A 23335-nucleotide genomic window follows, 5' to 3' on the forward strand; every position below is an offset into this window, starting at 1 on the left:
CATTTCGTTCAGTTGTTTAAGAGCTATTAACGCTCAAAATCTCGGTCTCCGGCGTAACGCTTTCGTTTTCGAAACTTTGGTTTTACACCCCGGTATAGAAATGAAAGACGTAGTCCTACGTCAAAAAAATTCAAAATCACAAAAAATAAATAAATCAAAAATTATAATACACCAATCGCAGAACTGTTCATTGATTGATTTTCTAATTGACCCTTTACAATTTCCTTCTTCTAGAAATTCCCTAGTACTTCTACCAAAACTCGTCATTGTAATATCAAATTATTTTCAGACACAATTCTCGTTCAAGATTTTCCAATGACTTGCAAATAACATGTTACTCCCTAGCATAACATACATATTTGATACAGGAAATATAATAAAATGATGACATCTCAAATCAGACTCGAGTTTTGTACTTGCTCCTTTGCTTGATTAGCTTTCGGGACATGCAGAAATTTGTATTTCATTTTTTTGGTGACAAAAAATGGGCGATTTGAGCAAATTAATGGCAAGTACAACTTTAATTCCAGTCTCAAGGATTTTTTTTTTTTAATAAAATAAATGATTCTCTACGTTTTTGCAGTTTTTTCAACACGTTTTGAAAACATCCTGGTCACGTTAAATCGCATCTTGTCCACATTATATTTTCCTGGGCGTTTTTTCATTTGCTTCTGGGACACATAATTAGTGGACCTAAAAACTCTAGTTTAATCTAGCCGAGACCGCCACCCACTCGGCATCCCATGGGATGACCCAAATGAGTTTCCCTCGTACATCAAAAGAAAAGTGCCTCCCTCCTAACGCTCCTCACAAAAGTGGCCACTCGTTTTGCTAGCCAGCAAATGCTCCCGAAAAACTTTGTATTTAATGGCCCGGGGCGGTTACGGAGTCCAGACGTGCCAGCAGGAAAAAGATTCTCCTGCGCCGTTGGCCACTGCAACGTTGATGCACCCGACTGATACAATTAACACATTAGATACATACTTCGCTTCAAATTGCCTCTTTGTGTACATGTTTTTGTGTGTAAAAAATGAGTAAAAATGGCACCGCCTGAAGTTTCTGACCGAGGTCAAAACCGTGCTTGGATTTTACGGCTCTTTCATGCCAACTGTAGCTGGCCCAACTTTGTCGCCGTGGTAGAAAACCTCTGCATTTCTATCATCGCTCAGTTTCTCTGTGTCTAAGCAATCATTTCGAAGTATGGTCGGGTCGTTATCCACCCTCGGGGCAATTTATGTGATAGCTTTGCATGTGCACAGAGTTTTGTCATGTTCGGAACTGCTTTTTAGTGGCACACTCCACACATATGTGCGCTGCTTTCTCCCTGCAACGATGGTAAACACTGGGATGGGCAATATGCTTTCCTTCTGTACTGTCTGTCGTGGCATAATTTAAAAAAGTAGTAACTTTTGATGTCCTCCGAACCAACCAGAACAGAATACAGCGCAGACGCCCGAAGGCAGTGTTAATCATTTTTGGTTGAAAAGGCTGACTCCGGCTCATGTTGGCTGTAGAATTTGTGTGGATTAGATCCAACCAAAGCGTACTTTTTGTGGGAGGCTTGTTTTCAGAGCACTGCTATACTAAATATTCGAGAGAAAAAAAAATAGAAAAAGAAATACTGTCAACATTGAGTATAAGTCTGTACAGGGAAACTTCGATATAACTTACCCTCGTTATAACGTACCCTCGATATAACGTCACTCGATATAACGTACATTTTACCTCGATATAACGTACACATGATCAAAGTTCAAAAAAATATTATTTTAAATATTTTTTTCTGGAAGAACAATAAATTATCTGTATTTTGATACTAAAGCTTGTGTTGTAACTTTAACCAATCCCGAAATACTACTGTTTTGTGATTCCGGATTCTAAATGACAAACTTCAATCAACAGAACGATGGAAAACATCATGAGAAAAGTTGGCTTCGTCTTCTTATTGATTTTATTCATCAACCTTACTCAAACAACAATACAATAAAGTAATATAAGCTACGTTTCAGAGTTCCTTATTATGCTTCGATATAACGTACATTTCGATACAACGTACAATTTTGAAAGTAAAATGTACGTTATATCGAAGTTACTCTGTATAAAGTGATCAAGAATTATGTTTTTTTACTGTATGCCAAGAATCCAGCAAGCGTTTGTTTTTGTTTGCTAGCAAAGATTTATTTATAGTATTTTGGATTTTTTTCTATTATAGTTATCAAACTGCGACAAATTTAGATCTGACATGGAAATTTGGTAGGCAGCTAAGAAGAATGCGATATTTCTGTGTGGACGATTTTTATGTCAGTTCCTCCGACAGGAATGAATTTTCGCGATGGCCCGTGCCGTAAATATTCCCCCCACTGTTTGGTGATGAATAGCTCAGTGAAAATGCAATAAAACATCAAAAGTCAATTGGCAACGTTTTGATGAATGATTCATAGCCGCACCCTTAATGGGGAAAAGGTGCCTTCGTGTGCTCGCAATGTGGAACACACCAACCCGGGTTCCATACCTGCCATGGATCATTGCGTCGTTGCGCTATCAATCGAGCAGAAATCGAATCAATTTATTATTTCACCATGTTATCGACGATCGTCCCGTAATGAAATATATCTGGCACCTTCGACGCGCTTCCCGGCCACATCTGCAGGAGAGAAGAAAAGCACGTTCAACCGTTGGAAAGGAGAGATAATACATCCTTAGCATATGTAACTGAGTCGGAAATTGATGAGAAAGCACAACAAACGATCCAAACGACGTTTCTTCGGTTGTCTGTCCTGCTGCCTTCATCCGAATAGTTCTCCCCTGCTTGGAAAGCCAATTTCAACGGAGTGAAATAACTTACTTCTGTCTTTTGTCTGGCTAATGGATTGTTGTTATGGTTTACTGGAGATGGAAATTCACTCGGAGGCAATTGAAATGATGGAGCGGAATTACACGCAGTGTTCCCCTGGAATTATTTGATACTAGGTTATCCATTTCGTGTTTCGGAAAATATAGCTCTGTGTTCTGACAGCTGTCAAACTTGGATGTCATCCAACTTGTAGTTTGTTAAGTTGAGACCTTGTCATTTTACAAAACCCATCAACCGAAAAACTTGTAAGACTTATGGTTATTTGTGTCTACCCGTTACAAACAGATTACGGTCAAAATGAAGACTTATTCTCACTGCGTGATGTGGATTGTGTCACATTTACCCGAACGACAGCTACCCGAAAAACATTCACCCGAAATACCATTCACCAGAATGTAACAAATATCCAAATGCGACAGGTACCCGAATGGAATATCTACCCGAATAACCATTTACCCGAATGTACTACAGGTCGGACTCGATTATCCGGAATTTTAGACTCGAGTATCCGGAGTATTTATTTTTTTATTTTCGGAAATTTTGAATAATTAGTATGATAGTTCCATATTGAATAGCTAATATGGGTATCAAATGAGAGGGCTTAACTAGTAGAATGCAATTATTTGTGAAAAATGCAAATCCAAAATAGCGGCCACTACAAAATGGCGGATTTCATATTTTCTCAGAATCCCATCAATATGGGTATCAAATGAAAGTACTTGACTGGTAGAACACAGTTATTTATGAAAAATTCAAATCCAAAATGGCCGCCATCACAAAATGGCGCCATATTTTGTTTCAAAGCTCCATCAATATGGGTATCAAATGAAAGTGCTTGACTGGTAGAACACAGCAGATCGTAAAAAATTCAAATCCAAGATGACCGCAGTTCCCAAATAAACGATTACTTTTTAATGGTTCCATTCAGCTTGCCCTATTGGTATGTATATTTGAGTGTTTGTAGGGTTGTCCCTCATTAATATAAAATTGACCCCGTTCCTGTTGACTGATTGATCTGAAATTTGAAACCTACCTTTAATTATACTGTCATTATAAAACTGCATATTACATGATCTTGAAATATTCAATTTTTCCACCGTTAAAAAAATGGTTCAAAGGCTTGACATGGAGAATACACTATACTATGAACAACATAAATTCGAAAAGTTCGCCGCCACAAAGTGGTAGACTATGTTTTTTTTTGCAATCCCCTCAATATTGGTATCAAACGAAATGATTTGACTAATAGAATACAGTACATCATGAAAATATTCCGAAGAAAGTTAGGAAAGAAATTTAAAAAAAATTTTTTTTGAATGATTTAAATGTATAGAATTATACGGATGATACAGACAATTTACTAAAAACTGGAAAATAAAATAAGTCAAAAAACTTTTTAAGTTAAACGGTTTAATGTACTAATAGCTAGAAAATAATTAGGCAAGCAGCAGTTAGTAGTTATCACATCCGTTCCTTCATTAATTTAGGGCAACGATGAGACTAAAACAAAAACGTGGGGTATATGATGAAACAACTGACTGTGGATAATGAAAATCCAACGTTTATTTCTTACTTAATTTTCTTCGGAATATTTTCATGATGCACTGTATTCTATTAGTCAAATCATTTCATTTGATACCGATATTGAGGGATTGCAAAAAATACATAGCCGATACTTTAGTGGCGGCGACCTTTTTGAATTTATGTTGTTTATTATGTTTCGTGTTCTCCAAGTCAAGTCATTCAGCCATTTTTTAGCGACGGCCAAATTGAATTTTTCAATATCATGGAATACGTAGTTTTATAATGAAAGTAGAATTAAAGGTGTCTTTGCCTTCAAATTTCAGATCAATCAGTCAACAAGAACGGGTTTAATTTTTTATTAATGTGGGACAACCCTGCAAACATTCAAACATACATACAAACAGTTCAAGCTGAATGAAACCATTTATTAGTTGTTGGGGACTGTGGCCATCTTGGATTTGGATTTTTCATGATCTGCTATGTTCTACTAGTCGAAAACTTTCTTTTGATACCAATATTGACGAGGTTTTGAAATATATATATATATATATATATATATATATATATATATATATATGTATATATATATATATATATATATATATATATATATATATATATATATATATATATATATATATATATATATATATATATATATATATATATATATATATATATATATATATGTATATATATATATATGTATATATATGTATATATATATATATGTATATATATATATATATATATATATATATATATATATATATATATATATATATATATATATATATATATATATATATATATATATATATGGCGCCTTTTGTGGTGGATTTGCATTGTGTTCTACTGGTCAAGCCCTTTCATTCGATACCCATACTGATGGGGTTTTGAGAAAATATATACATAAGCCGCCATTTTGTAGCGGCCGCCATCTTGGACTTTCAAGATCATGGAATACGCCGTTTTATAATGACACCAAAGATCAAGATGTGTTCCAAATTTCAGATCAATCGGTCAACAGGAAGGGGCTTAAATTTCTATTAACGTGGTACAGCGCCATACAAAGTTCCAAAGTTACAAAGTTAGAAAAATACAAACGGGTAAACCTATGACTCGATTATCCGGAGGATTCGATTATCCAGAGTGAAAAAAAAACTCAATACTCCGGATAATCGAGTCCGACCTTATTAGCAATCGCATTAAATTCATAGAATATTGAAATATTTAAAAAAAACTAAAAAAGGGCAGAGCAATGCGGAAAACAAAGACGGTATGTTAAGTGTGCCTACCAGGGATGCCATAATAAAATATGTGGTTTTGGTCTGAAAAAATCCTTTTATCTTAGCTTTTTCTCAAATAATCTGTTTTGAAATCTGTATTAGCTTTAAGCTTTAGTATCATTGATTGGCATACTTATTATTGATTAGACGATGTTGATGGTATCCACGTAATGCCAGGAAGCATACAAGGTCTGTTCAAAAAGTATCGTGACTTTCGAATTTACGCGGGTTACGTATATTCGATTCTAGATTTTTTGTGGCGTTATGTTGTTACTCATGTCTCCCACTTATGCTGACAAGTACAGCTATTTTGAATGTTCAGTTAATTTTTAACAACTGCTTCTCTTACACGTGTTTTGGTTCATCTTCGATTTTTGCCTAATTGAAAAAAATGGATCAAAGAATCTGTGTAAAATTTTGTGTGAAAATCAAAATTAAGTGCGCGAACACATTCCGAATGTTGATTATGACATCTGGTGAACCTACCTTGTAGCGAAACAACGTTTAGCGGAGTTCGGAAAAATGTTCTCGGAGGGTCGAAGAGAGGTAAACGACGCAAAGCGTGCCGGAAGCCCGATCACGGCATCAATTGAAATCGAATATAAGTAATCCGTGGGTATACAAAAATCGCGATACTTTTAGAACAACTCTTGTAGAGAGAGCAGTTCACTCTATCCCATTCCATTAAGCATTTTTATAGCTATAGCCGATTTTGCTTCAGCACTACGAAGGGATTTCTCTAGAGATAGGCAATAGGCAAAAATCGAAGATGAACCAAAACACGTGTAAGAAAAGCAATTGCCAAAAATTAACTGATAATGCAAAATACCCGTACTTGTTATCATAAGTGAGAGACATGAGTACCAACATAATGCCACAAGGAAAAATCTGGAATCGAATATACGTAACCCGCGTAAATTCAAAAGTCGCGATACTTTTTGAATAGACCCCGTATATACTGTAGTAGAAATACATTGTTTACATTGTTATCAGGGGATGCTTATTCACATTGGTCAGCGTAAATACCATTCATTATTTGAGATACACCCAAAATTGTAATGGTCGTAACGAATTAAAAGGTAGCATAATTAGGCAACAATTCAAAAACTGAAGAACTGTCATCGCTTGAGAAGGGCACATGGGCATATTACTATGAAGCTAAAGCTTAGGATATGGACAGGACAAGAATTTTTCATTTTAAACAAATTTTTATTCAAACTTTAGTCGTTCAACTATTTGATGGTTCAGCAGATGGTTGTTATCACTTTTATCTTTCCCTGCTCAAGAGGGAAAGTTATCAAACTAACTGCCAGCACTGGCCAATCAAATGCATGCCAAGAACTCAAACGAGAGCTTTCGGAGCAAAACAACATCCGAAAGTTCTCGCACCAACACACAGCTTACAATTCACGATCTCTCTGTTATGTCGCACTTACCTTCTATGTCACGTTGCATGGATCAAGCCTTCTTCTATGTTTCACTCCGCTATCTCCGCTATCTCTCACTTCTTGATTTTCTTTTCAAATTTAACGACTATTATCCGTCGGCACTTCCTTTTTAATTCACTACAGTCCAAATGTCACACAAATCGATACGCTTTTCTGGCACTTTTGCGTCACTTCCCGACCGGCCACAAACGATTGATTTCGAAAAACTTCTTCACCACAAACTCAAGATTCTTCAATCTCGCCAAAATATCGCACTCCAAAAATCGAACGGCAAATTTCCACCTTCGCTCACTGCACTCCAAAATTGACTGCCCCCTTTTTTTTTTCTTCCTGCTCGTGATCCCCCGGCCGAAAGCTTTCTATCGCTTTTTGGGATTTAGTCGCTCTTTCTCACCGACGTGACACTCTCACAGGGAAGCTTTCTCCCAGTGAACTCTTTTCGCTTAATTTATGCTGAGTGTGCCATGTGCGACTATGGCATGAGAGATGTATTGCGAATGTGTTGGTATGCATATTTTCATGGAAGTTTTGAGCTAGTCAGCTTCAATGTGACTTTGCTGACTAGGGTTGCTACACAACTCCCCCCATGAAAATTGAGTTTTTGACGTGGGACTACGTCTAACCGGAATATATGGAGGGTAAAATGAAAACCTAAACACAGAACATGCAGGAAAAAATGAAAGATTTCGAATGCTTATAGCTCGAACATTTCGTACTGGATAGGAGAGATGTTTGCATCACTTGATAGGGAATATTTCTACGCATCTATCGCAACTAACAAAATGTTGTTTTTCATTAGATAAACAATTGGATAACTGTAAAATATTAGGCGTTATCTAAACGCCCTAACTGCATCGTTTTGATTGGCCCGATTTACGGTTTCCCTAACACAACCATCAAAACCAAGCAGCCTTGGGGAAATCGGCATTGCAAATACATAAAAGTAGGGGAACTTTTGTTCTCATCGAAAAATGTTCCCTAACACAGACTTTAAAACCAAGCAGCGAAATCGGCATTGCAAGCACACGAAAGAGCCTAGAGGCGAGTGAACTGAAAAGTTTAAACCCTCTTAAAGCCAAAAAGAAGAAAAAGAACACACGAAAGTAGGGGGAGCTTTTGTTCCCACCGAAATGTGTTCCCTAATAGAGATTTCTGAACCAAGGTGCCTGGAGAAATCGGTATTTCAAATTCATGCAAGTCGGGGGTATTTTTGTTCCGACTGGAATGTGTTTCCCTAACACAGACTTCAAATCCATGAAGCGTGGGGAAATCGGCATTGCGAATTCATACAAATCGGGGGTATTTTTGTTCCGATTGAAATGTGTTTCCCTAACACAGACTTCAAAACCGAGGTTTCTGGGGAAATCGGCTCTGCAAATAAATGCAAACTGCGAGTACTTTTGTCCTCGCTTGCCTTTGTGCAGAGTGGAATATGTCTGTCCTAACATGATCTTCTAAACTTAGGAACCTGGGAAAATCGTGCAGCCACTAGAAGCGAATGAACTTCCCAGTTTCAAGCAAATTCGAGATTCGAGAAGTATGTACACTTTTGGGATGTAAACTTCAGAGGGAAATGTAAAATAAAATAATCGTTTGATATTTTTTTGTTGTCTTTATTGGAAAGATTTTCAGCCTTAGGCTGGTTCATCAAACGTTTGATAATTCTTCCGTACATATATTTTGTTCTAGTCATCATACCAAACGTAAAAGGTCCGTCATTAAATTTACTTGTAACGAAGAACAATCAATCACAATAAATGAATTGACTTTACACGGCATTTGTTCATTTTTTTCACTCACAGAGCAAATATATTGAACTCAATTGATTTTGGAAACTGTTTCATTCAATCAAGAATTTAATCAATACAAACGAATGATTGCTAAGCTAAGGTAGTTCCACGTGAACCTTTTTTTGTGAGGTGATTTTGACGAATCACAAAAAACTCGTAAAACTTTTACTATGCTTTTTATGTGGGGGTGGCTATGAGAATTTACTTTCAAGTTCAATTCAGTGTTCTTTAAAATTATGCAGTTTTTTTTTTCTGCTCAAAATTATCAACTGCGGTAATACCCATTTTGAACCTTACTCAACGCAAGCCTTTTGCTCGCCAAAACAACAATCTTTCAATTCAGCCAAATATAAAAATCCAAAATTCCCCACATAAACTCATTATAAATTCATGGAAAATATTAATATATTTTTTTTTTAAAAGAAAAAAATGGCATGCAAAATTCATATCTACATTATATTTACATTAATTTGTTATTTATTTGATAGGACCAACTGGATGCTTGCCGATAATCCTGGAAATGGGGGCATTTCCTCCACCCTGAACGTCATGAGCCCATTTTGAAGGTTATAATACCGCGCCTTCTACCCGCGTTACTTTTGACTTGGTTGATTTCATGACGAGCTCCACAATCGTACAAAACGTGTTCAGTTGAATCCTTTCGCCCAGCTTTTCGAAACAATGGATTTTTTAAATGGATTTTCTTATATCAAATATGCGTCGTTCATGAATTTTCGCGAAATTACACGATTATGTCGTTATCGATATCTTTTGGTATTTGGAGCCTCACTACATTTTTTCACAAGTTCCAATCTCCCTTGCCCGACGGGCTCCCTGCGAATCGTCTCCAACTCTACAGGGTACAATTTCTCCCGCATTGTGAACGGCCAACGCAAGGCGACAATGGTTAGGTTCTCTGCGATAGTCTCATTTCACTTCTGAAACTGGAATCTATTTTCTGCTGTCTGTCAATATCGTTCATCATCGGAGGCGTCTGGAGTTGTTTCTTTGTGCATTACAAAGCTTGTCCAGTTCTCTCTTTTCCGTTGTTTATTTTCTAGCCAAAACTGGCGTTGTCTTCTGGTCAACGTGCTGCAGCAGAAAAATGTTTTCTGGAGCGATTTCTATGAACGAAGCTTTCTACCCTTCGGCCTTACGAACTCGGTTCCTTCCGATCTCCGGTTCTGCCAATGAGCGAGGTTCCTTCCGATCTCCTGCTCATTCTTTTTGTTTCTTCGTTTCAGATAGCGAATACTTGCGAAGCGAATCAGGATATTGCAATGAACGCAGTTCCTTCCGATCTCTGGCTCTTGTCTTTTTTATTTCTTTGGCTTTACGAACTCGGTTCCTTCCGATCTCCGGTTCTACCAATGAGCGAAGTTCCTTCCGATCTCCTGCTCCTTTTCATGTTTTATCGAGTCAGATAGCGAGTATCAGCGAGAGAGTATCAGATGAGCTTAGTTCCTTCCGATCTCTGGCTCTTGTCTTCTATATTTCTTCCGCTTTCATCGGAGCGTCGCAACGCGAAGCGGCTTTGACAGCAATTGCGCCGGAATACTGCTGTATGGAGTGATCAATTGACCCTGTTTGCTTTGCCAAAGCGGGGAGGTAGTTGAATCGTGTTGTTGCTCACCACGCTTCGGCAACGTTGAATTGTCCCGACAACGATCGGTATTTTAGGAGTATTTACTCATTGTTAACAGACTTAACCTGTGTACATAGCTGAACCTGGTGCGTTTAGTCTGCCTTGATGTCCTTGGCATGGTATCGACCTTTTTTTCCGGTGGCCACATCTTCTAGCATGTAGAGGTTTGCACCCAGTTTCTCTCTCACAATGGTAGGAATGAACTTTGGATCTAACTTTTGATTAACGTTATCGATTTTTGAGGACTGCGAGAAGTTTCTACGCCACACAACAATTCCTTCCTTGAAGTCTACGGAGCGCTTACGTAAGTTGTAGCGAGTCTTAGATTTTTCGTGGTTTTTCTGTATGTTTTGTAGTATAAACTCGTGGATTCTTCGTAAGGCTGATAGTCTGAGGTCTTGTGCAATCTTCGGGTCTTCGGAGGCGTTAAGATTTTGTTGAGTGTAAAGATCGTTGTGCAGTATTAGGTCTCTTCCATAGTTCGCAAAATTACGACTGACGCCTGTTACATCATGTTTTGCGCTGTTGATCGCAGCTGTTATTGCCGCCAGATTCTCGTCCCAAGTTCTGTGGTCTCCATCAATGAGTGATCTGATGCAAGTTATCAAAACTCGATTGACTCGTTCCGCATTGTTGACCATCGGGCAATAAAACGCTGTTTTCATGTGGACGATGTTGTATCTTGCGAGAAACGATTTGAATGCAACTGCTTGAAATTGCTTCCCATTGTCGGATAATATAATTCTTGGGCGTGAGTGCTTGAGAAACACCTCTTCTTCTAGATATTTTATCATAGCCACTGAATCCGCGTTTCGCATTGCATGCGTTATAACATATTTTGTTATCCAATCCACAACCACAAGTAACACCGTGTTTCCCCTCTTGGATCTCGTAAATGGACCAACAAAGTCCACCGATATCAGCTCCCATGGAAGTCTCGCTGGCTTTGCGTTCCCCATTTGTGGCATCAATGTCGCATTTGGTGATTTACTGGCTTTACAGATATGGCACGCTCTGACGTAATCGCTCATGTCTATTTTCATCTTTGGCCAGTAATAATGTGCTTGAACTTTTCCGAATGTTTTCTGAAACCCTAGATGCGCTCCAGTAGAAGCATCGTGAAATCTGCGGATTGCTTCTATTCGATCTTTCATTGGCAGTACGCGCTTCCATTTATGTTCTGTCACTCCCAGCTCATTTCTGTACAAACAGTTTTTATAGAGATCGCCATCTGCCAACCGGAAGTCCGGGAATCTATCCCCTTCCTGTGTTACTCTATTTGCCATACTTTTATACCATACATCGTTTGCCGCAGACTCTACGGAGAAGGACATTGTTGCCGCAATTCTGGACAACGCATCCGGAACGACGTTCGAATTTCCTTTTCGATAACGGATCTCAAAATCGAAGGCGTTTAAACGTAGTATCCACCGACACAACAAGGATGTAGGATTTTTCATGGATTTCAAGTATGAAAGCGCTGCATGGTCGCAATAGACAATAAACCGAACGCCTTCGACGTAACCACGAAATTTTTCGATGGATCTGATCACAGCCAAGCATTCGCGTTCTGTGACTGAATATTTTCTCTCCGCTGCTGACAATTTTTGTGAGAAGTAGCTGATTGGATGCTCATGTCCATCCACCTCCTGCATTAGAACGGCACCAATGGCTACATCACTAGCGTCACAAGCAATTGCGAAAGGCTTCGAATAATCTGGCATTATCAGAATGGGCGCTGACACCAGCAATGATTTGAGTTTTAAAAAAGCTTGTTCAGCTTCGTTAGTCCAACGGAGCTTCACCTTGGTCTTTGTTAATTCGGTAAGTGGAACTGCTATTTCGGAGAAGTCAACGATGAATCTTCGGTACCAATTGCACATTCCCAGAAACCTTTGAACTTCCTTCCGAGTTGCTGGCACAGGGAAGCTTACGATGCAATCAATCTTCTCGTTGTCCACTCTCCAACCTTCTTCATTGAGCACGTATCCCAAGTACTTCATTTCTTTAAAGCAAAAATTTGATTTTTCTCGTGAGATAGTGAGACCAGCATATTTCAGTCGATTGGCTACCTCTCCCAGCAACGCAATGTGTTCTTCGAATGTGCGGGAGCATATGATGATGTCGTCAAGATAGTGAAAAACACTTGGTTGCAAATCCGCAAACAAGTGCGTCATCAGTCTTGCCAATGCTTGGCTAGCTGTGCATAATCCGAATGGAACAACTTTGAACTGAAAGTGTCCTCTTTGTGGCACCGTGAAAGCGGTCAACGGACGAGCGGATTCCTCCAGTGGCAGTTGCCAGAAGGCGTCTTTTAGGTCTATGGATGACATGTATTTACAGCTACCCAGATTATTTATATTGGAAGCCATTTGTGGGATAGGATACCCTTCGTTGATCATGATAGAGTTCAGATGACGTGCATCCAGACAAACTCGGTACTTCCCCGTCTTCTTTTTTACTGCGACAAGCGGGTTGTTCCATGGTGAGAAGAACGCTTCTTCAATCACGTCTAAACTCAGCATTCTATCAATTTCTTTATTTACTTCGTCTAGAACGTATTTAGACATCGGATAATGTCGTTGTTTCTTGGGTGTTGCATCTCCAATGTCGATACGATGTGTGTAAAGCGTCGTTCTTCCCAACCTGTCATCTTCCGCTACGGGAAAGTTGCTTATTGTGGTTTGCAGAATACTCTTCTGTACTTCTGACAGTCTTATCTGCTTTGATTCATCTGTGATTTTACACTCCGTGTTTGCTTCCAATGAGAAGCATATGGGCTTAATTCTAAATTTGTTCCAGAAGTTCATGCCGAAAATTACACAATCTGGAAGAGTCGGTAGCAATAGTACTGCTAAAGTTTCATTTTTATTGTTGTACGCGATCGGTAGATACGTGTAAGCCTGTGCAGTGTGCCCTGTTCCATCCGCTGTCTTCACTTCTCCTTTCAAATGATTACTGCGAAGGCCTAGTTGATTTACCAAATCCACGAATTTGCCTCCGAGTAAGGAACAGTTTGCGCCACTATCAAGAAGTCCTGTGATTTGTCTGCCGAGGACGCTCACCGTGACATGCGGACGGTCATCATTCTCTGGGTTTGTGATAGTACTAATACGCGGTATTTTTGGGATATCTATGGGGATGGCGGCGATTGGCGAGAAATCATTCCCCTTCATTGTTGATTCCCCGCGCTTGCGTTTCCCATGCGATTTTGACACGTGTGACAACTTCGAAGTGAGAAGCCTTTTTGCCCACAACGATAGCAAAATAATATTGCTTGAGGTTTCAGACAGTCCATGAAGCGGTGTCCCTCTTCATCACAATTCCAACAAATCAATGTTGGAGTGCGTTGCGGCCGTGTTTCCATTGGATGCGCTTGTTGTTGATTCTGACGTGATGTGGACTGCTCATTTCTTTCATTCTCACTTCTCTCCCATCTAAGCTTCAACATGTACACTTGTTGTGTCAGCATTTCTATGTTTTGAGCCAAGTCTTCCTGTGTCTGCCTCTGTGGCATCGCTATTGGATCCATCATTGATTGAGACGTCATTTCACTGCTAAGTGGGTTCGCTGCTTCTACTGTGTGTATCCTTGCGAATCTTTGTACCTGCTGTTGCGGTGGTTTTGAAAGACGCTGCGATCGAATCGGTGTACCTAACGAAGGTTCTAGTAGCGTATCATGGGGTAGCGGAATGCGCCGCTGAATGTTCTGCAGTTTCTGTAATTCATCGAATTCTTTGCACGCTTTTACCAATTGAAATGTGGATGTTGCATGGTGCGAAGCGGCTATGGATGCATAAGTTGAATTCATGTTCTTCTTAATAATGAACATTTTCTCTTGCTCTGTCATTGGTGGTTCGACATAGTGAAAGAGAGTACAAATGTCCTGACAGAATTTGGCGAACGACTCTTCCTCTCCTTGAATCCGATGGTACGCTTCTACCCGTAGAGCGTAGGCGTAGTTACTTGGTAAAAATTCTCTTCGTATTTGGGTCTTGAATGATTCCCACGACCTCAATACACCCCTGATATAAGCGTTGCTGTACCACGTTAATGCGTCATCCAATAACAAGTGTTTAATGTTCATCAACAGCGTTTCTTCAGACATATCTTCTGATGCCGCGAATATTTCAACCCGCTGTAGAAATGAATTTAGCGATGCTCCTTCTTTCTCGCCTTTATAGCGGAACGGCCAATTGTGTATTGCCTTCTGCACTCTTCTATCATCGCGTTGTGAACGTGATTGCGCTTCCTGGTCCCGCCTAATGTATTCTCTTAAGAGTTGATCGCGCATAGAGTTATAGTCGTTGTGTACGTTTTCTTCTGCTAGCCGTGTTGTATTTGGAATATCATACGGAGGTGGTGGCATTTCCTCGGAAAATTGTTCCCGTCTCTGACTATGTGCTCTGAGTTGCCTTCTTGTTTCATCACTTATGCTTCTTTCCCTACTGCTGTTGAAGAGCGCCAAATTTTCAATATTTGCTGACCGGCCGATGTTATTTAGATTAGACGTTCCGCCAGCCTCTGATGAACGCATTTGCTGCATACTCGTTCTATGATCTGACTCGCGAGCTCTAGTGTTTATTGCTGGGAGACTTGGTAAAGTCTGATTGGTAGCGGATGCTACCTCAACTCTATCAGTTGTGATCGTTGATAAATTTGCAAGTCCTGATTGATTCGCTTTTGGAATGGCGCCTGTAGATTTTGTTGTTTTGTTTCTATCACTCACTTGAATTTCACCGCCACCTTTTTGATTCACTCCTAGTGCGTCTTCTATGTCTTCGAGTGTAAGCTGAACTTGTAGCGCTAAAGATGCATGAGCATCCTTTGCGTCCGCGGGAACATTGACAATCTCTAATCTGTCTCGATAATGCATTAAGCGCGATCGAGCTTGACGTAGGAAAGCTAGGTCGTAATGATCGAAAGCAGAATCAACTAGCGGTAATAAATCGCGAATGCATATTTGACATTGACTAATGTTAACCGCTGCATCCATCACGTGGGATGAGCTGTTGTAAATTTTATTATTTAACTCCTCTTCTTGCATGAGCGTGCGCAGCCTGATGGCTCTGGCTCTGCGAGAGAGAGAACTTAAATTTGTTACATGGCGTAAAGCCAATTCGTAACTTATTTCATCCTCTTCGAGGTGCGTGGTTTCCATTTTTATGAAGTAAAATTTAAAATGTGATAATAACGATAGTAATATTAATAGTGATAATAATATAGAAGTAAAATTAAATTTATTTTCTTAACACTAATCCACAAAATCCAACAATCCAAGAAAAATCAAAAATATAATAATACAATAATATAATAATTCAATAATAAAAAATAAGAATGATAATAATAATTTATATACAATAATATTTACAAAATTCAAACTATCCACAAAGTGGGTTTTTCAGTTGGGCGCCAATGTTATCACTTTTATCTTTCCCTGCTCAAGAGGGAAAGTTATCAAACTAACTGCCAGCACTGGCCAATCAAATGCATGCCAAGAACTCAAACGAGAGCTTTCGGAGCAAAACAACATCCGAAAGTTCTCGCACCAACACACAGCTTACAATTCACGATCTCTCTGTTATGTCGCACTTACCTTCTATGTCACGTTGCATGGATCAAGCCTTCTTCTATGTTTCACTCCGCTATCTCCGCTATCTCTCACTTCTTGATTTTCTTTTCAAATTTAACGACTATTATCCGTCGGCACTTCCTTTTTAATTCACTACAGTCCAAATGCCACACAAATCGATACGCTTTTCTGGCACTTTTGCGTCACTTCCCGACCGGCCACAAACGATTGATTTCGAAAAACTTCTTCACCACAAACTCAAGATTCTTCAATCTCGCCAAAATATCGCACTCCAAAAATCGAACGGCAAATTTCCACCTTCGCTCACTGCACTCCAAAATTGACTGCCCCCTTTTTTTTTTCTTCCTGCTCGTGATCCCCCGGCCGAAAGCTTTCTCTCGCTTTTTGGGATTCAGTCGCTCTTTCTCACCGACGTGACACTCTCACAGGGAAGCTTTCTCCCAGTGAACTCTTTTCGCTTAATTTATGCTGAGTGTGCCATGTGCGACAATGGCATGAGAGATGTATTGCGAATGTGTTGGTATGCATATTTTCATGAAAGTTTTGAGCTAGTCAGCTTCAATGTGACTTTGCTGACTAGGGTTGCTACATGGTCCTAAAAGCTATTGTTTTGTTCTCGCCCAGTTCAGTAGCTTCTATTTCTACATCTTCAACACCTACGTAGATATCTTCAGATGTTTTTCCAGATCTCCAAAGTCTGGTCCACTCCATTCTGATGTCCGAATTAATATGAGTGAGTTCAGGTATTTCAGTTTGTTTTGTTCTCTTCAACAATCAATAGCGAAACGTAGTTAGAAAAACAGTAAAATAGGTTTTGATACACACTTAGTTTCATTTTTGGGTTTCGGTCGTAGTTGCATTTCTCTAGGTTATGTTTAACGAATTCAGCATTTTCAATGGTTCGAGCTTCAATATTTCCTGAATTAATTTAATCCCTTCTTTTCGCTTTAGGCTGTGCATTTTCAATTCATTTGAAAAAAAAACTTTCAAAGGAAATGAATTTTCACGACAGTCTGAGTGCACTTTAAAAGTTCAATTTCTCTGTGTTTTAGTAAGAAAAAGATGTTATTTATTTATTAGAACGCCATATGAATAAAATAGGGGAGATGGTAAAAATTATGACTTACCTAAAGCAACGTTATTTTTAAAAATCTGTTAATTCTGTATGAAATCCAAAAAATCTGTAATCTGTATCTACAGATTCTTGGTTTAAAAATTTCGGGAAAATCTATAGAAATACAGATAGTTCTGTAGATATGGTAACCCTGGTGCCTACCCTACACTTACCTCAATAAAAACATTTTTTGTACCCTTTTGTATCCTCCTTTTGTACCCTCCACATACCAATTTTGGTTCCGTTTGCTTAGTTCGTTCTCGAATTATGCAGAAATTTGTTTCATTTGTGGCACTTTCACGACACTTCACTTGCAAATAACATGTTTCTCCGTTACAGGAAGTACAGGAGAGTACAGTTTGATACAGAAAAGTAAATTTTCATTCATAATTTTTATGTTCCGCCTGAGAATCATTTTCGCTTCACACTAACGGAACACGAAGCTTAATTCCGCAAACGCGAAATCGAATTGGATTAACCATAATGTTATCGTGAAAAATATGATAACTGTTCTTTTTTTCGATCTTTCTCTCGAAGTTTTCAAAAATTTCAAAATTTTTTCTCATCATAACCAAGTATGGAAAAGATCATTCGTTCATTTCTCCACACCTAATTATAAATCTCTCTTGTATCTGCTTGGAATAATTATGGCGAAAAGAATGCAGCAAGCAATCGTGAGATGGCACGATGAATCATTTTTCACTCCCCGACCATCTTCATTTGGGACTGAGAGTGAACATAACAAAACAAAGAGTGGAAAACAACATTCAATGCATAAATACTCCTTTGGAAGGATCGCACGAAACAAAATAACGAGTGAGTCAAAATAGACTCAATCTGCGTGTATGTATCATTTTATTTTCCTTGTACTCTTTTCCTTGTCAGCATTCAAGTGCATTTGTTATCGGCAATGCACATGCATCTACCTTCCCGCTCACCAATAACTTGCGTTAATATGGTCTGGCTTAGATCATTTCATACTAGAAACAAAAAATTGCAAGGGGTTATGCCTAGGACACGGACGCATTTTTGACGTATAACAACGGAATTATATTATTCAATCCGCTTGTTTATTACTTCGGTTATTATTCCAGAATGCATCGAAATATTTGAAATAACTTTTCAGTTATTTACTTATTTTTACTAATTCAGTAGTAAAAATTTAATTTAATTAAAAATTTGAACAATTTTAACTGCCTTGGTATACTGATAGAGAATAATATGCTTCACTAAACGGATATCGCTACCATACGTCGACACTGTATTACATATATAACACATTCCATATTAGATATAGAAAAGTTATTTTCCATTCATGATTTTTATCTCGAGTGTGTTCAGTCACATTTTGTAAAACATCCGAAAACTAACCATATATATTCTTATTTTCTTATTTTGTAACTGTCAGTCCCAGTCAGTCAGCGCTTTCGTCCCAAAAAGCTCAGCATCGGTCCCTAGGAACCGACGTGGGGCTCAAAGTGTTAAATCGCAGAAGTTCCTCTCTCCTCGATCTTTGCTCGTACAACGAACGCTGCATTTTATTCGTATATCACGAATATGTCAGCATTTTTTGGATTTTCTACAACTAATTACTGATGAAGAGAATCGTCGAAATCTATCATCGCTTTCCGTTTATTTGGTTCGGTCCTCACTTTTCGATTGAACTGCGCAGCCAACTCGTACCCTTACGTCCTTCTCCTTTCCACTCAGATATCAACCCAAAACTATGAACACTTTTGCCCCTATATTTCGCTTAAGGTGGAAACGAAATCCAGCACATGCCACAGTAAGGTCCTACTGGGATTTGAATCCATACTTTTATGAAAGATACGTTGTATTTATATAACTGTTTAGGGATTAGGGAATTGTAATGTATAGCATATCAGGCAAATCTTAGAGAATTTCCGACACATTTGGTATGTAAATCGCCAAAATCCGTTCGCGGCAAAAATAGTTATTAACGTTAACTTTATTTCATGAAAACGTGACCTGTTTCCTGATTTGGCACCCTTAATGAAAGACGTAGTTCTACGTCAAAAAAATTAATTGCAAAAGTGCACCGGAAACAACTCGATTTCAACTATCTACCTATATTTTACTGCCGCTATCGAGGCTTCAATGATTGCTATTTGAGTGAAGAACGAAAGAACAGAGACACTCGCTGGCTCAAGCAAAAGATTCCTATTTGATTCTCTCACCATCTAACGAAATTCCGAGAGGCAAATGAGGGATTGCAAAATTCTCTGAGAATAGATGAGCGAAACCGAGACAATATTTTGCCGTTCAACTCGAGAACGAACGAAGATGATAGGTGAATGTCTGTCTCAAATAAAGTGAGGCATAAACGGAGAATAGAAGAGTGAGTTTTATCTGTGAATGAATGTTGTTGAACGAATTTCGATGCGATTTTGCCCATACCTGATCATAACATTGATCCACAGGCAGAGACGAATACAACAAAATAAAGACAGCTCAAGTTATTCGTTGTTTTCGTCCGCGTTCATCTGCAAGATCACATTAAAACAAACGAAAGTGAGCCATTCACTGAAATGTTCAATAGGCAAACAATGGGGCTGAGAATACAACGTTCGGTACTTGAAATATCAGAGTGTTTGGGATGCGATTTGACGCAGTGGTAACATCCGTACCCCTCACGCTGAAGGTTACGAGTTTAATTCTCACTCCCTACATTCTTCCAAAAATGGAAGTAAAGGGACGAACCAGCCAAATGTGTTAAAAGCCACTATAATACAGAAAAAAATTAAATAAGCAGACTATCAGCTGAAATACAACTAAAGCTTGAATTATTACAGTTTGGAGACATACGGTAAGACAATGCACTGCCTTCTGCTCCCCACATCAATTCGATAAGGTCGCATCTAATCTGTGGCTAACGCATGGTGAACTCTCTTTCGTAACATTCATATCGACTTCCTAACACTCTGTATATCAAAATAATGAATTTAATTTAGGGTAAATAATCTTGGTTTGTCCAGTCGAAAATATGATCATGGTTTGCCCACTTTTTTGAATGCTCTAATTCAGCGCTCCTGTGTCAAATAAGGCCTTCGAATGTTTCGAAACATATAAATGAAATTGCCTTTTACATTATTTATAGTAATTTGATAGTATATTTTTACGAAATCACATGTTTTAAAGGATTATAAAATACACCTTCTATTTGTGTTAATGCGCCCCTCATTCGAGCTAACTTTTAATCGATCACCAGATGATTATTTGGAACGTATTCAGACCTTTTCTGGATTACAACACTTATAAATATTGTAAACATCATGCTTGCTCACCATTTGTATCGGATTTACATAGCTAAACCATTAAATTAACGCATTTTGATGAACTCACTTCTGATCATGAGTTGTCCAATTCAATAATGTTGTTCTGTCCACATGACTTCTATGGCAACCGCTTGGCGCGCTGCAGTTTGTTTATGTTTGTTTATGGTGTGCTTCGCGCATAGCAGAAGCATGGTTTTTCTGTGTTGATTGTGTTGAGGTGAACACTTCTAAAATGCCCAAAGCAATATTCTGAAGAAAGCCGAAATTATGAATGAATCAATATGATGACAGTAAACTCAAGCAATGATAAATGCAACATCTAATTGTGAATTCGACTGTTTTCATTCAAAAATGGAGATTTCTAAAACCGGACAAACCATGATCATTTTTTGGGCAAACCATGATCATAATTCTTCTTTAAGGAAAATCGTTAAAAAAACATAAAAATTTGAATAATTTCAACACCTTATGGTAGTATTAGCAACTAGAGACTTGGGGCTCGTATCGATTATGTGTGATTTTCATGAAGAAAAATCGATTTGCATTTACTAGTTGCGTAAAAACACCCCAAATTGGACAAACCAAGATCATTTACCCTATATTTGTTTGAAATCTGTCATAATTTTATTACATTTCTCATTTTCGTAGACTTATCTCCAGTATTGAAAAAGGCGTAGTCTTACATCAAAATTTGAGAATATCTTTTCGGAACTGAATCAAACCCTTCCCTTATTTAGTAATGATGCATTTTCAACTTAAAGGGTGTGTCACATCAAATTGCATCACGGAAAAAACGCTGTAGAAATTCGCCCAGTAGACCGATCCTTTTGAAAATTTTAGACAGTAAAATAAAAACTATTAAACAACTTTTGGCATTTTCTTTTTATTCATACTTCGAGCCCAAGCTCGTATGCTCGCACCTTCCTCTTTACCCCGTCCATAAGGTTCTGTACAACGTCAGGTTGTAGTTTTTTTGAACAGAAATCCATTTTCTCTTGAAGTCCTCCTCCGATTTGACAACTTTTGGGTTCTTCTGGAGGGCCTACTTCATAATCGCCCAATATTTCTCTATTGGGCGAAGCTCCGGCGCGTTGGGCGGGTTCATTTCCTTTGGTACGAAGGTGACCCCGTTGGTTTCGTACCACTCCAACACGTCCTTTGAATAGTGACACGAAGCGAGATCCGGCCAGAAGATGGTCGGGGCCTCGTGCTGCTTCAATAGTGGTAGTAAGCGCTTCTGTAGGCACTTCTTAAGGTAAACCTGCCCGTTCACCGTGCCGGTCATCACGAGGGGGCGCTCCGCTTTCCGCAAGAGCAGATCGCTTGCCACACCATGTACTTTTTGGAAAACTTGGATAGTTTCTGCTTGCGAATCTCCTCCGGAACGCTGAATTTGTCCTCTGTGGAGAAGAACAACAGGCCCGGCAGCTGACGAAAGTCCGCTTTGACGTAGGTTTCGTCGTCCATTACCAGGCAATGCGGCTTCGTCAGCATTTCGGTGTACAGCTTCCGGGCTCGCGTCTTCCCCACCATGTTTTGCCTTTCGTCGCGGTTAGGAGCCTTCTGAACCTTGTATGTACGCAGGCCCTCCCGCTGCTTGGTCCGCTGGATGAATGAACTTGACAAATTCAGCTTATTGGCGACATCCCGGACCGAACTTCTCGGATCACGTCTAAACTGCTTAACTACGCGCTTGTGATCTTTTTCACTGACGGAGCATCCATTTTGGCCGTTCTTCACCTTCCGGTCGATGGTTAGGTTCTAGAAGTATCGTTTTAGTACTCTGCTGACCGTGGATTGGACGATTCCCAGCATCTTACCGATGTCCCGATGTGACAACTCCGGATTCTCGAAATGAGTGCACAGGATTTATTCACGACGCTCTTTTTCGTTCGACGACATTTTTCCAAATTTACGAAAAATTGACAGTGAAGCATGGCCAAAGGGATCTATACACTCTTATCTGATTATAAGCGAAAGCTGAATATATAATTCCTAAAAAATAAATTTCTACAGCGTTTTTTCCGTGATGCAATTTGATGTGACACACCCTTTATTCCAAATTATCTGCGAATGAGGGCAAACTATCGGTGACTCTAACTAAACTAAAGCGATAACTCATAGTAAACACCCAACTTTAAAGTTGTTAGTTGTCTTGTCTCTCCGAGAGTAAATTCTTCACAGAAGCCATTAATCAATTTTAAAAGGGCAATTTTCCTAATTATTTTTTCCCTCACAGTACAATCAATTTATTTCAATGGGAACTTTTTCTTTCTTCACCGGAGCTCCCTTTTCACAGTTCAATACAAAACAGATCATTCTTCCACATTCAAGCACCATCTTTTTCTTTATTTCTTCCGAGAAACGCTGGAGAGCATGAATCGAAAATTGCATTAGAATCAAAAACGGGAGAAAACTTCTCCCACTTGTATTGGCTTATTTCAATAGTTAAACACAATTTCTTGTGCATTTATTCACTCTCTTCGAACCAACACCACCTTCTCGCCATACCGTTTCTTTCAAAACTGCATCCCACCCTTCGGAGGTTGCTTCAAATCATACGAGAGCCACTTCATCACTCACATTGAGAATTTGTTCGGAGTGTACATAACATGCAGCACACCGTTCGGCGGTTGTCTGGCAACACAAAACTTTGTTCCCCCTCCCACGCTTCCGTGCCGGTCCGAGCCGTGGAGAAGAAAAGGGAGATGGGAACATTTTTCCGACACAGTGAAATACTCGTGAGGGAATTCACGGGAGGAAACGTCAGAATTTATTGGGC

This window comes from Toxorhynchites rutilus, chromosome 2 (assembly GCF_029784135.1).
Source record: "Toxorhynchites rutilus septentrionalis strain SRP chromosome 2, ASM2978413v1, whole genome shotgun sequence".
Taxonomy (NCBI): domain Eukaryota; kingdom Metazoa; phylum Arthropoda; class Insecta; order Diptera; family Culicidae; genus Toxorhynchites; species Toxorhynchites rutilus.